The sequence below is a fragment of the Peromyscus maniculatus genome, chromosome 4 (assembly GCF_049852395.1).
Source record: "Peromyscus maniculatus bairdii isolate BWxNUB_F1_BW_parent chromosome 4, HU_Pman_BW_mat_3.1, whole genome shotgun sequence".
In the NCBI taxonomy this organism is placed as follows: domain Eukaryota; kingdom Metazoa; phylum Chordata; class Mammalia; order Rodentia; family Cricetidae; genus Peromyscus; species Peromyscus maniculatus.
In genome coordinates this window covers 4053568-4070531 of record NC_134855.1, presented here as the reverse complement: position 1 = coordinate 4070531, position 16964 = coordinate 4053568, and the positions used below count along the sequence as shown (strand labels likewise).

At 49.3% G+C, this 16964-nt stretch overlaps 1 protein-coding gene and 1 long non-coding RNA gene across 6 annotated transcripts in view; both read right to left on the bottom strand.

The window, feature by feature from the left end:
* The window catches only part of Ttll11 (tubulin tyrosine ligase like 11), a 231062-nt gene that overhangs the window by 114765 nt on the left and 99333 nt on the right, over positions 1-16964 (bottom strand). The window lies entirely within an intron of this gene.
* On the bottom strand, positions 155-12332 carry LOC143272672 (uncharacterized). The gene is made up of 2 exons (XR_013050288.1): positions 1074-12332; positions 155-329 (listed from the first exon to the last, which is right to left on the bottom strand). It is a non-coding gene; the product is annotated as an uncharacterized LOC143272672 (long non-coding RNA).

Here is a 16964-nt window from a genome sequence, read left to right as displayed (position 1 = left end):
GGGATGGGGCATAGATGAGTCCCAAGCAGCTTGGCTCCGGAAGGCACAATTGGGATATCTAATCCATAAACTCAGCTCACTAATTTTTGGTTCACCAGAAAAATTACCAAATAAATACTCGCTGAATCAAGACAAGGGGATAAACAAATGAAGCTGCGTTGTGCCAAGGGTGGCTGCAGAAGTCTTGTTTTACTTTATGTGTTGCTGAGACAGAGTGCGATGTAAGAAACTGCAGAAGAATTTATCTTGGTACACAGTTCAGGGATGCAGTCCATCATGGTGAAGGGGTCACGGTGTCAGAAACATGAGGTCTGCATGTTGTGTCATAACTAGGAAGCAGAGAAAGAGATAAACACCCACGTTCAACTAGACTTCTTTTTTATTCAGTTCAGGACTACAGTCCATGGAATAGTGCCATCCTCAGTTAGGGTGGGTCTTCCCATCTTAACTAACATGATCTAGATGATTCTTCCTGGCACCCCCAGGAGCTTGTCTCCTTGGTGACTCTGAATACTATCAAGTTGACAATATTAACCATTAAGGTCCTGAGCCCTTAAGAAGAGTGTGCCCTGCTTCCTAAGGAGGCAAAGAGGGCTTCAGGAAAAGATGGGGCAGAACTGACCTTTGGAAGGAGAAAGGTCACTGGGTGAAAACGTAGATGAGCATCATGTGTGGAGGGAAGCGTATTGGCAAACGTGTGAAAGGGCATGGCACACTTGGATCTCCGACCCTCTTACCACGGCTAGAGTGAAGTAGGGAGGAATGAAGGTAGAGTCCCAGAATTCTATGCTCTTGAACCACCCACAAAGGCACCCTTACTTAAACAACCAAAGCGGTACAAAATGTGCTCGTGCTCACTGTAGACAGCGAGACAAAGCCAGTGGTGAGGAGCATGCCCACAGAGGCAGGGGCTGTGGCTGAAGAAACGGTGCCTGGAGGCCACGCTGTTAGGGTTGAGGAAGACAAAAAAGGCCCAACCAGAGAAGAGTAAGCAGGTTGCCGCACAGTGCCAGGCTGCGTGGGACAGGTAAAGCCCTCTGTAGCTGCTGCCATGTGCAGAAGGGCTTACTTACTTGGGAGGTGACAGACATGCCAACTAGCCATCCACAGCTGCCCAAGACCTGGGGAGGTTTTGCTTGTTTGGTTGTTGTTGTTGTTTAAACCTTCATCAATTCTGGTTTAGTTGCTGGAGGCACCTGTGATATTCTGGGTCGGTTCCTGTGTACAGCCAAGCCAGAGCGGTGGATTCAGGTGCCTGTCCATGTCTCCACCCAGGTCTTGCCTGATGCAGCACTTGAGTTCAAGACCTCTGAGGTGTGCCACTATCTCCTATGTTCAGCCTCACTTCTGTGAGGTCACTGTTACCTCTATTATAAAAGGATGCTCCAGGAATCACCCTGCCCCAAGGAGGCCAGCTCTCCAGTGTCCCCAGCCAGGCCTACCCACGTTTGGTGGCCTGTCCTTTCCACTTGGCCACGCTGTGTACTTTCATTCCTGTACAAGCAGCCTATGAATATTCAAGACCCTTCCAATTGGCTGTTAAGAGCCACTGTGGAAAGAGTATTTACACCATGGGAAATAAGCAAACACACCCGGAGTGTGGAGTGCTCTGTTTTGTATTTTGAAAGCTAGTTTATTAGCACATCTCTTCCTTCCAAGGCAACAAGGAAAGAGAAAACAAATGTCGACTTGCTGTCTCTGATTTCTGGAAGCAGGTGTGTAGCACACTTAGAAAGATGCTGCGGGGCTGGCGAGGGGCTTAACCAGTCAAGAAGACTCCTGCTGCCAAGCCTGACGACCTGAGTTCAAGCCCTGGATCCTCCATGATGGAAGGAGAGAACTGACTCCCACAAGTTGTCCTCTGACCTCTGCACACATGCTATGGCAACGCCCCCTCCCCGAAAAGAAATAGACGTTAAAAACATTACACTAAGAGAAAGATTTCAATTCCAGAAAGCTGGAACCGAAGTTTTTATTGTCTTTTCTTTTAATTCAGAAAGAGAAGCCCCAAGAGTATAGAAAATACAATTCTGTAGTTTTAATGAGGCTGCCACGTGGGCACAGATGCATTTTGTGTGCTGCTGTTGGCTGGGGGAATTTGACTCAGTTACTTCATGACAATTAAAAAGGGAAATGGTGGTGAACATGGTCCCTGGGAGCTAGAAATTGTTTCCAGGAAGGAGCGCCTGTCAGCTGGTCCCTGCCTTCGCTGTCTGTGTGTGCTGAGGCCAGTACTGGGGTGAGGTGGAAGCCTCCTGGTAAGAACGACAGGTGCCACTAACAGAAGTTTGCTCAGGCTGTGGCATTTCTCCTCTGTCCCCAACATGGTTCTGCCATTAGCAGAGCATGGCTGGGAAGCCCAGTCAGAGTGGCATGGTGCTGGGGAGGACTGAGGGGACGTGAGGGCGGAAAAGGAACCCGGAACTTGTGTTTAATGAGTTCCTACTTTCTCACCAAGCACAGACTTTGACATCCTTAGACATGTGATACACAACAGTCCTTTGCTCCATGGCTATTATACCCCAAGTTCTTAGGTACGGAAACTCACAGCCTCTCAATGACCCTATGAAGCAGCTACCAGTCTCCTCCATTTTACAGAGGAGAAAAGGCACATCCTCCGTTAAACAGCGCCAGGAAAGAGCCAGAGCAATGACTCTGGGACAGCCCTCTGTCCCGACCAGTAAAATAACAGCCAAGAAAGGATTATCATCAACTCAAACCCTGACCTTCATTTATTTAGTATTTATCAAAAGATAACATGGCCTCAATATTACAAAGGTGGGAAAACAGAAACTTTATATACATTTTTATAGTTAGTAAATGGTAGTAATTATACATAGTGGCTACTGTTGGTTGAATAGTATCTCCTATTTCTGAGGACTCTAAAAGCCATGGGATGCTGACATTTGTATGCTTCATCCCTGTGTCCTTCCACATGCCAGGCTCTGGACCTACCAAGCATGTAACCTGGATCCTTATAGAGAGCGATGTGCTGGGCATTGTCCTAATTTATAGATACAAAAGCTGAGGCATGAAGGGTGACCTTACCTAAGGTCACAGAGCCGGAAGGGACAGAGCAGGCTGGATTCTGGGATCTGGGGCCCTGCCATCCATGCTCCTGCTCTGCCTGCCAGATACATGGCCCCTCATGTGCTAAGGAGTGGACTCCACCACTGCTGAATGGACAACAACCCAGGAATGAGTTTCCTGAGCACCCCACAGCCTGTGTGAAGTGAGTACAGACATGACTCCACCACATGAGCAGAAATGTCACCCGACGCAAGCTGAGACCCTGACTCCACTGGGCATAAATGGTCCACATGGGAATGCATCACCCACCCTCAGTGTTTCTCACCAAGAGCATCTGCCCCAGAAATGTGACATCTTGTCCGTGAGGTTGACCAACAGGCCAGCTGGGCTGGTCTTCCATCTATTGTAGGCACCCTGGTCTCCATTCTGATTGTGTAACATTAAATGAACTCTAATTAACATGCTTATTATCTCAGTGACTATCACATTAGCCAGAAGCAGTGAACACACGGAATCTTTCCCTCATTCACTTACTCAGTGCATTTAAAGCTGAGGACTACTATGTACCAAGCTTGGGATAAGACCCAAGTTTAAGCTTCAGGGTCAGTTTTGTAGGAAAATTAATGACTTGTTAATTAATTCCCTCAATAAGTATTTACTCTCATGTGCTAACGTTAAGCTAAAAACTCTAGGGATCCGAGACTGATTGGTTGGGTGGCTAAGACATGTTTACTAGTAACTACAGAGAAGTCACGATGAGCATGATAATTAACACTGCATGATATCCATGGTTGATGAACCACTCTCATACTTGTGTTGGGTCCTGTGAGAAATGGAGATTGAGGGTTGGGAAGTGAGCTCAGGGGGTGAAATCCTTGCTACACAAGCATGACGCCCTGGGTGTTTGAATCCCCGGGGCTCACACAGAAAGCTGGGTGTGGTGGCATGCACCTTTCATCCAATGCCGGTGAGGAGGTGGCGGTGGGCAGAGGGACCCTTGGAGCTTTGGAACTGATGAGTCCCAGGTTCAGTAAAGGACCTGCCTCAAAAGTAGGGTGGAGACTGATTGAGAATATTCCCGTTATTAACCTATGGTCTCCATAAGCATGCATATACACCGGTGTGCATACTCAGACACACGTGTACACATACATCATACACATACATACACAAAGAGAAAAGGAGGTTCAGATAGCTCAGGTCACCTTCATGGGGTCTCTGGTGTCAAAGCCACTGCTCCTGTCATCTGCTTGGACCAGTGACAAAGAACACAGCTGCTAGTCCTGACAGCCAGGCCCCATTTTTAGAAGAGTCCTGAATTATAGAAGGCCTTTGCTGGTACTTGTCAAAAACAAACAAACAAACAAACAAACAACCTGTCTTTCTGGTAGGTTCTGTTGGTCCTCACTTTGGTCCACACAGTCATACTGGACAGTCTCCTGCTGTGGAGTTGTTTCTTCCAGACTGCAGTCCTCCCTCATGGAGGGAGGGGGCAGTGTCCCCCTAACTCATAAGGAGGGGGCAGTGTCCCCCTAACTCATAAGGAGGGGGCAGTGTCCCCCTAACTCATAAGGAGGGGGCAGTGTCCCCCTAACTCATAAGGAGGGGGCAGTGTCCCCCTAACTCATAAGGAGGGGACAAGTCCCCTCTCCAAAGTTACAGAAGCTGCACACGGTTGCTGGGAGAGGAGACTCCCGGGTGGGGTGGGGGCTTTCAGTGAAGGCGCAGCGCAGGTGTCCTGTGCCCTGTAAGTCAGACAATGTGCTCCTGTAAGACGGGCCGATAAACTCCTCAGACTTGGGAGGATCGTTTCTCGGGTCTGTGGTCAGTTCCTCACCTGGGGTGAGCAGATATCTGTTCATGCCTAACATCACATGCACATAAGGCACGCCAACTCTGAGAGGGCCTTCACACACGTCACCAGGCTTCTCCGAGCCTTCTCTGCCACAGGCGACCTATTCAGACTGCTGCTTTTCCTCCCTGAATCTGTCTCGGGCCACCTCCCCCAGTTTTCATGACTTGTTTGGGGGTAATCTTTTCCAGAGACTTCTTTCAGGACCTGGTTACTGTTCTGTGGACTTTGTAGCCTGAACTCAACAATGGCATTGGAACTGTCTGCCCATGAGTCACTCCTGGCACATGGTATCAAGATGTGATTGCTTAGTACACCCCTTCTGGACCCAGGACAGGGTGGGGGTTTGTAAGGGTTTTATGTTTGCTGGATGGCTGGTTGGGTTGGGTTTGTTTGTTCAGGGCTTGGTTTTGCTTTTAGAATTCAATGACATTCCAATGTGTCTGTACCTTCAAGAACTGGTGCTTTAGTTTGGATCGCCAAGGGCCTGTGCGTTAAGACTGTCTCCTGCTGGCTGCAGCAATGCACATCTATAAGCCTAGTATTCAGGAGGCAAGTTCTAGGAATATATATATTCCTAGAGTAATATATGGAGGAATATATGTATATATATTCAAAATATATAAAGCCCAAATTTTAAAGGTCATGGTCTCCCATTTGGTGCTATTGGAAAGTGGGGGAACCTTTAAGAGGTAGGGCCTGGTAGGAGGACATTAGGGATATGCCCTTTTAGAAAAAAATGTATTTTTAATTATTCATAGGCCTTTGCATATGCGTGTAAGTTTGTGCTTATGAGTGTATATGGCCCACAGAGGCCAGAAGAGGGTGTGGAGTCCTTTAGAACTGGAGTTACAGGTGGTTGTAAGCCATCCCACATGGGTGCCGGGAACTAAACTTGGGTTCTCTGAAGAGCAGCATGTGCTTTTAACCAGTGAGCATCATTCTAGCCTCCAGGGGATGTGTGCTGGAAGGGAATATTAGAATCCCAGGCCCTGTAAGAAGAGCAGATTCCTCTGTGTGCTCCCACCACAATGTCACAGGTCCAAAAGCAACAGAGCCAACCCACTTTGTATTGAAATCCCCAAAACTGTGAGCCAAAGCAGGTAACTTTTCTTATTGACTCTTCCAGCAATGAAAACTGACTAGCACATCTGGAGAACGGAGACAGAATCCTCCCTAAGAACACAAGGTGGCATGAACCGGACAGAACACCCTGTGCTCAGTTCCCACATCTCATGGATCAAACATTTCTAAAGCACAGGGAGAGCTGGATCAACACAGCAGCAGTCTGCCAGGGGGGAGAAGCTGCTGATCAACACCAGGTGAGCACAGCACAGCGACACCAGGGCCTGCACAGGGCCTCTTCCAGGCCTGGGGAAGTGTTGCCTCGGCTCCCAACAGGGCTGGCATGGGAGCTGGCACTAGCCAAGCCGGGTTCAAACCCTGAATCTGCCCAAGTCCTGGGGCCAACATAGAAAGAGGAGGATGACATCAGTGATGCTTGGCAGGGTTATGGTCTAAATTAAATCAGAAAGTTCCTGTCTAAAGTAACCCTCAGTAAATGCAGTGGCAGTGAGGACAGGGAGGACAGAGGAGCCCCGTGTGTCCACTGCTTTTCATCCCTGAGGACTCACTCTTCAAGCACCTGCCTCTGGCACCCTGCGCTGTCCCTTGAAGCCTGATGGCTTACGAACACGCCAGGCCTGTGTCAAATTCCCACTAATGATTTCTCAGCATAAATTAACTGCAGCGAATACTTTGAAATGGCTGCTGCCGAATTATGTGACAGCTTCCAGGAGAACCTATAAAAATAGCTGGAATCAGAGAATGGCCATTCAATGCACAGAAGCTTCTCATTAATTTAATTTCTCCCTTCCTTCTGGCTGGTGAACCTCTTTTGTAAGAGCTAGCAAGAAGAAGGGCGGGAGCAAACAGCGGTTGCTCTGGCTGGAATAAGTAGTACTAACAAACAGCAGAAAGAATTCAAGATTAGTTAAAACCATCATAAAACATAACTATTTCTTTATACTTATATAGAAACAATTTATATAAATCTGTCCCGTTTACCAAGGACGTCTGTATTGCTCCCAGCTGACTTATGAGTATAGATTGTGCACTCACCACAGCCTGGTACATCCATGTATCATGTCACTTCATTTTCACAGTGACCCACCACTATCTCTCTTTTTGTAGGTGAGGTGCAGTGTTGGCACAAGAATTTACCTGGGATCATGCAGCTGAACCTGAAAGACTAGAACTGGAACCTGAATCTTTCAGATCTCAGCAAAAGCCACCGTTTTGAGGGGTGCTGTTCCCTGGTCCTTATTTTACCCCAGGGAATAAGCACAAGAGCGTAGATAGCATTTGGGCCACTCATGGAGGAGACAGTCTGCCTGTGGTGATGGGTGAGATTTGGAGGAAGACAGTGTGCCAAGGAGGCCAGGATGCCCATGTCCTCTGCGTTCCTACTGCTCACAGCCCTGACTCTGGTCCCCACAGTCCTGCATGTGGGTTTCGGGGAAAGCATCACTCTGGATTCAGCATCGAGAAGCTCATCCGCCTGAAGACAGAGGTCTCCTTCTCCGGGGTCACCTCTTCCATAATGAGGGTGAGATACAAGCTCTTTTCTTTATTCCTTGATATTATTCTCAAATAATGCTGAAGCTAGATGGGAAAGGGACTCCTTCTGGGCTCTCTTTTCTGGTCCCATCTGACCTCCATTTTACAGACAGAGCCCAGAAGGACAGGAGGCTTACATGCCTCCTGTGTGATGAATATGCTGTATGAGGATAATTTCTTTAACTCAGATTACTGCACAGAGTTTAATGAGAAACGGGGGGTAGGGTGATATAACAAACACGTCTTAAGTGTGAAACAAACTAGAAAAGAAGAACACATCCAAACAAAGGCACTGTCAATGGAGGACACCAAACTTCTCCCAATTTAGAGACCTAAACCTAAGGTACGACATACGGTAACCAGAGCACCAACAGGTGCCTAGAACAGATATTTGACCAGATATTTCCCAACTATCCAGCAGGAGCTAAAACTGGCTTATGGAGACTAGTAAGTCTTCATAATACACAAATTCCCAAGTCCATCAGACCTCAAGTGGGATATGACCAAACTCGGAGATCTGCCTGTTGCCGGGGTTCGATCCTCAGGCCTGAGACTGGCTGCTGTAGGGAGAATGATGGAGCTGATGCGCTGTTAGAACAGGAAGGCTTCTCAGCCATTGTTCTGGTGTCATATCTGTGGCTGTGATGAAATATCCTAGCAAAGGCCACGTAGGGGAGAGAGGCGCTTATTCAACTTACAAGTCCAGGTTACATCATCCTTAGAGGAGCTCAAGGCAGGAGCATGGGCAGCTGGTCCCCACACTCACAGCCAAGAGCAGAGGCAGACAGAACAAACAGCCATGCTTGCACACACTCAGCCAGTTCTCATCACGAGCATACAGTTCAGGGTACAGCCCATGAAACAGTATCACCTTCATTCGGGGTAGGTCTTCCAACCTCAGTTAACAGTCAAGGTAGTCCTCCACAGACATGCCCACAGACAAATGTGTACTAGGAAACCCCTCAGCTGAGACTCCCCTCTCAGGTGGTGCCAAGTTGTCAGTTAAGACTAGCTGGCAGATGAGATGGGAGCACAGGAGATGACTGCCACGGAGAGCACTGGCAGAGGACCCGCTCTTCCAGGGGACCCAGGCTCCACTCTGAGCACCCACATGCAGCTCACAGACGTCTGTGGCTCCAGTACCAGGAGACCTGAAGCTCCCTTTCGGCCTCCATGGGTATAGTACACACTTGGTGAACAGGCACACACACAAGCAAAATATCCATACACATAAAAACAAAACAAAACAAAACAAAAACCAGCACAGCAGTGGAACCTGAGCCCGTCAGGGAGATGCAGAAAGCTGGACATGCAACATTATCCTCCATCCACAGGCGTGATGTGGCACCTCCCCCATAGCATGCACAAAAGAGGCAAGTCAGTGGTAGAGCTAGGGCTGCTATTCAAGGTCTCCTTGCTGATCCAAAACTCACTACATAGCTCAGGCTGGGCTTGAACTCATCACGATCCTCCTGCCTCAGCCTTCCAAAGGCTGGGGTTGCATGTATCACCATACCTGGCATATCACCCATAGAGACACTATTGTCTGGTCACTTTACCAACACTGCATACAGGTCACCTGAGCAGGCTTCCAACATCAGCGGGAAGATGCCTCACAAGGCAGCTGGTACACACTGTGGTCAGACCAAAGAAGACACAGAGGTCATATCTAAAACAGTAGAAATGAGGACCATTCTGTTCCCTAATTTCATGTACTAGCTCATCAGTTTCAAAGTTGCTAGCCATGAACCTGAGCAGAGGATCCGCACAAAGCCTCATAATGGCACCCTTATGAGGCATCCAGACTACAACACCAAGAAAATGGCCTTCTGTATTCACAACTATTTTAAGAACCACAAATCCTGTTTCTCTTCTTCAAACTAATTAAGGTTTCTAAGCAGGACTGAGTGCTTCTTGTGACTGCCACGGGGAAGCAGCTCACTCCAGTTGGAAGCAAGCGGTGGGCGACGAGAGACTGTCAGGGACACTTCTCACAAGCCCAGCCACTGTAGACAAGAACTACAACTCCCAATTAGGCTGGCCTAGAATATCCAGAACCACATACCTAGTGGTTTAAAAGCAACCAGCAAAATTTGCAGAGTCTAACGGTTTTTTAAAAGATTTTAAGAAATCTTTTATTTTTTAAATCTCTCTCTTCCAAATAGTAAATCATGCGCACTTAAAAAAAAAAATGGCTGCATTTTTTGCAACATGGCCGACAGTATAAATGAGCAAAGCACAGCCCAAGGAGGAGTGGAGCCTGGCCCAAGGTCAAGTTCAGCGTGTGAGAGGCAAGATGGGCAGCCCAGAACTTTCCAGCTGGGTCAGAGCTGCCTTCCAAGGGACACTGCTTTTATTTAGGGTCCCCACCCATGTGGCATGACAAAAACTTCATGGAAATTAGAAGTGCCATTTTCAACAAGAGGCACAAAGGGAGCAACTGCTTTGCATCGGGGATCACTTTAATTAAACTGGTTGTGTGGGCACTGTTGACTTTTTCAGCCTTGCTGAACTCCATTACACTGGCCATATGTTTAGATAAATTCCTGTCTTCGAAGGAAATAAAATACATGACTTGCACGGTGAAAAACTGTATACAGTTGGCCCTCGGCATCTGTGGGGTCTCTGCCCAAGGATTCAACTAAGGATGGGAAATATTCGGGAAAGAAACTGCATCTATTGACCGTGTATAGCCTGTTTTCAAAGGGTCGTTTCCTGAACAACACAGTATAGCAACTGCTCGGGTAGCATTGACATTGTATTAGGAACCCACAGATAATCTAAAGTATATGGAGGCGGGGAAGGTTACAAATGACACTTTGTATAAGGGACTTGAGTGTCCACAGATGTGGGTACTACGGAGATGCTGGGAAGGACAACTGCATTTCAGTATGTGTCCATTTGTGAGAACTGTAATAATGTTAATGCTGGTGATATTAGCCCCATGTGCTCAGCACTGTGATAATAACAATATGGCTAATTATCAAACAGTTACCACTCAGGAAACGCTTCCCATATCCAGGCAGTATGTGTGCTGTGAGTTAAGCTTGGTGATTCATTTTACCACCACAATCCTCCGGCTACGCAGCTTTTACCATTACACACATTTCACTTATGGAGAAACTGAGACTCAGGGAAGTCAGCTGCCCCAGATTTCACAGAGAGCAAGGGGAAAGCTGTCCTCAAATCCAGGCCCAGAGGATTCGGAAACCTGCCCCTGGCACCACCGAAGACGACATCCCTGTCTGTAGATGTATCACTTCAAGTTCTATTTCCAGCAAGGACGTTCCAAGACCCAAGGGCAAACTAAAGGGTAGGACAATGGCCTGTTCTCCACAGCCACGCTGGCCTTCTCCATGGCATGAAGCCGAGGAGCTCTGCTGCTTGTCTCCCCAGGGGACAGCAGGCTCACAAGGCCGGGCCATCAGACAGAGCTGAAGCACTAGTGGTTCAGAGCACCAGCGAAATTCAGGGGCAAGACCGAATTTGTCTACTGTTCCATCTTAAAATATTCATAAAGCAAAGGAGCACTTCCGCATTCGATAATTAAATGGCTAAAATCCGCAAGCGGATATATTTGCTGATCATGAAGGATACATTCCTAGAAGGACTGAGGTTCAAGTTAGCAGCCCCGTATGCTGCCATGTCACAGTGCAAAAACCAAACAAATGAGACAGAGCGTTGCTGTTGCCTAGAGAAAAAAATGTTCCCCGCCACTCACCCTGCTGGAGAGAAGGCGGAGTCAGAATTAAGAATGCATCTAGGGCTTTGCTAGCAAACCAGCTGTGAGAGAGAAGAAGGGACGGGGCTGGGATCTGCAACTTCTCCCTCGTTAGAAGAATTGTTTTAAATGGATGTGATGGTGCCTTAAAGGTTAGGCTGGGCAATCATTAATCCCTTGATTGCCTAAGGAAAGCCACACAGAAAGGCAGGGGAAAGGAAGCAGAGGACAAAAATGTGAATTTATGGCGTGGTCCTGTTTTGTTTTTGCAGTGCTCTGGTTGCAAGCATTATGAACAGAGTTCAATTAAACTAGAGCACCCTTGCTCTTGGAGTTATGGGGAAACTGCGTCTCCAGGGTGTCCATCCCCAGGGGCACTGTTCGCTTCTTCCATATAAAAATGAGTCACACTGATTATCACAGCACTGAAACCCAGCGAAGGATTGCTTCCCGGAGGGGATGGCAGGGGGCAGACCTGAAGCACAGGCTGCCAGGTAACTGTTGCTCGCTATCAGAGCAAGGACAGTACCAGAAAGCAGACTAGAAGCCCACAGTGTCTGTCAGCAACTCTAGGTAGACTCTGTCTGGGCTTTCACAGGACAGGCCCTCCCACTAAGTTTGGGAACAGACCATCACTCTCAGTTTGGGTGGCCTTGGTCCCACCCCAGCTAACAGCTTTGTGGTTCTGCATGGGGGGTTGGCCCCATCAGTCCGGAGGAGACCTTTGCTCATTTACGCAGATTCTAAAGCAGAGCCCCTGTGGAAGAAGGCAGTCTGGCTGACGTCGCCTGGCAGTGTCTTTCTTGCCGACATGGTGGCCCAGTTGGCTCTTTTAAGGGGCTGTGGCTTGGTCTCCAACGCTAGGTGGAATGGCTGAGGGCTGCTCCTAGCCACTCTCCCTTATCCCCATCCAGGGGAAGGTGTGTGTTCTCAGTGTTACCACACACTGGTGAGAGTCCCTCTCCAGGAGGCTCCAGGGCCTGACTTCCCCAAGCCCCCATCATAGGTTCCAAGGCCGGAGCCGGAGAAAAGTGAGTTCAGTGTGTCTCTACAGATAGCACAGTTTAGCTCCTGGCCCTGTCCTGACAATCTATCCTACCCAGCACCCTGTTTTCCCCCCTTGCTCCTCTGGCTCTCCACCCCCCCACCCCCTACCCACGCCACTGAGGCCTGACAATGGCACATGACTGAAGACATTCAAGTACTATCACTAAACATTCAAAGAAATCTTGCCCTCTGACTCTGGCCACAGATCCCTGCCCTGGGCTCCAAACTCAAGAACTGAATGACGGATTGTTGAGACCAAAGAAATACACCTACAGAAAGCCCACACCCTCTGGACTTCCATTCCAGATACCTAGAAGCTAGAACAGCATCATTATAGGACGAGGGTCGACCTAAGCAGAAGGGTCTGTCTGGAGCTCTCCCTCTAGATCTCAAGGATGGTCAAGGAGCATCAGAACCAGATGTGTGTGTGTGTGTGTGTGTGTGTGTGTGTGTGTGTGTGTGTGTGTGTGTGTAAGAGAGAGAGAGAGAGAGAGAGAGAGAGAGAGTGTGTGTGTGTGTGTGTGTGTGTGTGAGAGAGAGAGAGAGAGAGAGAGAGAGAGAGAGTGTGTGTGTGTGTGTGAGAGAGAGAGAGAGAGAGAGTGTGTGTGTGTGTGTGAGAGAGAGAGAGAGAGAGAGAGAGTGTGTGTGTGTGTGTGTGTGTGTGAGAGAGAGAGAGAGAGAGGGAGAGAGAGAGAGAGAGTGTGTGTGTGTGTGTGTGTGTGTGTGTGTGTGTGTGTGTGTGTGTATAGCAGAGTGTCCACCCCTCATCCTCAAGCAGTGGAGTCAGGAGTGGGGGAGGCCAGAGAGGCTGGCAGAGGCTGGGATCTCAACTGTACTCTTTCTAGGGCATCACAAGTCCCGGGGTGGGCCTGCATGCCAACTGATGAGCTACAGGTAGCACGTGCCATACCCCTAGAAAGAACCCAACAGATACTTGCAGAGAGAATGTACCCTGAGACCTGTTTTGATCCCTAATTTGCTCCTCATAACTATTATGGTTTGGATCTACAATATCCCTGCCCCAAAGTTCCTAAGTTGAAGGCTTGTCCCCCAGTGCAGCAGTGTTCAGAAGCAGGCCCAGTTACCCAGACCATGATGGCGCTGATCTCCTCAATGGGTTCATCCATCGGTGGGTGCATACTTAACGGGCTCTTGGGAAGTGGAAAGAGGACACAGCACAGAGGGAGGGTGTGCTCACCAGGGGATATTCTGTGCCCTTCTCTCTGCTGTCATGAGGTAAGTGGCTTTGCTCTAACACATGCTGACCACGAGGATCTGAATTATCACAGACCCTCGAAACCAACGGAGCCAGTGACTGACCCCTCGGAAGCCGAGAGCGAAGATTAAACCCTTCCACCTCTGAGATGTTTGCCTTCAACACTGACCTGGTGCTCCAGCCAAGCAGCAGCGCAGGCACCATTCCACTGTTATCCGCCGTCATGGCGAGGGAGGCCGCCTCAGGGAGGTGAAGTGGTGCTCTCGGTCACAGCTGAAGCCCGCTGTACCCCTCTCCTCCCGGGCTGGCTTTCTTTTACTCCACACAGCTATTAGATCTCCGCCTGGTCACTGCCGGCTGCATGGAACTCATGACTCCATTGAGTCAGTTCTTACCATTGCAGGCAAAGGGAGTGTTTGGTTTTCCTTTCCTTCACTGGGCCTGACTTCCTTGTTCTGACCCTGGCACCTGCAGAGACATTGTTCCATCTCCCGCTACAATCTTTGAAGCTACAGCAGCATCTGCTCTTGGCTTTTTCCTCTGAGCGGAAACATCCTCAGTGACCCCCTTTTCCTTCCTAGCAAAGGGTTTCCAGACCCTCTACTGAATCAGGCCTCTGAGGACAGAGTCCAGCCTCTGTCCCTACAGCACTTCACAGGGTCCACTGTGTGAAGAAATTCCACCTCAGTTGATTCAGTGTGCAGGCAATTGGCTTGTTCCTCCTACCGCCAAGAGATGGAGTCCTAAGATCCAGAGCTGAGGACAGGCTCACTGCACTGGGGTTTTTGGCCTATAGAATGGGGTGAGGACTCGTGGGATGACTATTGCACACAGTTTGGAGTGTGCTTGACTGTAAGACAGCAAAGCACGATGCAGGTGTGAGGCCACGATAGTTAGCCACAGGCAGGTGCTCTGAGGAAACCCTCCACCTGCTGCACTAGAGTTCCGCTCCTTCATCACCCCACTCCTGGCAGACATGGATGCAATGCACAGCTGGATCTTCGTGCTCCTTCAGTGTGCCAAGACAGTTGTGTGACTGAGAGACCACCAGCGAGTTACCACCACATGGGTGATACACAGTGCACACTTCTGCATTGCTGGAGTAAAATACCCGACAGTCAATTTAAGGAGGGAAGGGTTTATTATGGCTCAAAATTCGAGGCTGCAGTCCATCACAGCAGCAGGACTGTGAGGCGGCTGGTCACTTTGCATCCATAGGCAGGAAGCAGAGAGAGATGAATGCTGATACTCAGTTTTCCTTTTTTATTCAGTCCAGGACTCGAGCCTACATTCAGGATGGGTTTTCTTATCTCAGTTAGCCTAGTCTAGATACCCAGACATCCCAGAGGCTTGCCTTCTAGGTGGCCTGGATCTTGTCAAATCAATAGTCAATATCAGCGGCACCTTAAAGACAGGATGACCCTGTGTCCGGGGACCGAGCCAGCCATCAGGACAGACCTCTGAACATGCTGCCATAGCATTGTAAGTAGGACAGAAACCAAGATTCAGGAGTAAAACCAGTGCATTTTTCAATGGGGGAAGGGGTGGGGTTTTTTTTCTAGTTTGCATCTTCATGAGTGACATGGCTGTGAATATTACAGTCCCCATTTCCTGGTTGCCAAGAAGCTTCATTAGCTCTACACTGGAACTCCTGAGAAGCTGAGGCTTCTACATACACCGCCTCCATCCTGTTCTACGTTCCCTGGGGCAGGCCCAGCTCCACCTCCACCCCCCTTCCCCGTTGGCATTCCTACTACATTCTGTACCTCACCAGTTCACATGCACCCCCAACCCAGGCTCTGGCATAGGTCTCCATTCATTGTGCATTCATTGACATTCTAGTAGCTTCCATGCCGCAGAGGTACAGCCCAGTCTGGAGGAAGAAGAGATCCTCTCAATGTTAAGGAAGCCAGCCACCAGCAGGGAAGAGGCGGCTCTGCAGCCGGGGTGGGGATGGGGTGGGGGTGGGGCTGGAGCACTTCACTCACAGGCAGCCCTGACTTGCTAGAGTGCAGGGGTGGAGGAGCCTGGGGCTCAGACCTACTCTCTCCCACGCCCCGCACATTAGCCTCTGCCTTGAGAGTTGCCCAAAGTGAAGGAAGTAATGGAAATTGCATGAGAAGATGAGGATGGAGAGCAGCTGGAGAATACTGCCGACCTGGTGTGGTAACCCGAGGCTCTGGGTGATTGCCGAAGCCGACTTTCATCCTGATCTTTCATTTCTTTTAATCTAGCAGATAATTAGAGGGAAATCAAATCCCTCCCCACAGCCAAAGATTAACCTGTCACTACTGCAGCTCCCTCCTGCTCACTTTCCTACCTCTTTCTCACTCTTCCGAGACACACACACACACACACACACACACACACACACACACACACACACACACACACACACACAATGTTCCACTTATTTAAAACTGTTCACATTGGACATTTCCCATGGCCAGGACTCTTCTAGGAATAAGCAAAACTCTCTCTCCCTCCAAACCGAGAACTTTTCATTGCTTTACAGATTAAAAAAAAAAAAAAAAACAACCGAAAACTCCCTTTTATGGATGAAGAGAGCGCAGTGCAGAGCGTAAGGAGACGAGACCATTTATGGCTATGAACGACAGAGCCAGGATTTCCCCCAGCATCTGACTGCAGAGCCCCTGCCCCCCAATCTGGGCACAAAAGCCACCAGTGGATGTCTATTCCGGCCTCAGTGGCTCTCTTCCTGCAGACGACATGGTAATTATATGTAGAGAGAGAGAAACCCCTGTCCGCCCAGTGCTGAAAACCCTGCCTGCCAGGGTTCTTGCTCCTCTCTACACATCAGCGTGTGCTCCGTTCCCTCCAGTTTGGGGCATTGCTGAGGATGGAGTGGCCTCTTGGCTGGCTGAGGCTCTTTCAGCTCAGGCTCACCTGCTGTCATTTAGTCCCCGCTGTGGCTCACAGAGAAGCCGTCCGCTCTCCCCTGCATTCGCCCAGATCCCTCCTCCCAAATGCTAGGGCCCCAGGTGGGCTCTGCCATACCCACCTGGCTTCCTGTGGGGGCCTTGGAGTCTGAACCCTGGTCCTCATGATTGCAAGGCAAGCACGTGACTCACTCAGCTCCTCCTCAGCTCACAACTGGAAGAATACCGGAGGCTGTGGGCTCACTAGGGCAGGGCGTGAGGAGGCTGCTAACCTGTCCTTACTAGAAATGACTCTGGGAGGGCTCACATACTGGTCGGCACTGCTGGATAGCCATGATGGTGACTGACTGGCTGTATGCCCATCCAGTTTCCCATCTGCCCCACAAAGGGGGCATTCCACTGCACATCTGTAGTGGAGAGACCCAGCCATCCCCCTGAAATGACACTCTTTAGGAAATGCAAGTTTCCATCAGCCTCAGAAATGGCTCCCCTCAGGCCACTGCACGCAGAAGAGGCCTCTACTGGGCGCTGCTCACCCACTGTTTCCACATATTCAGACGTAAAAGACAGCATGTTTTA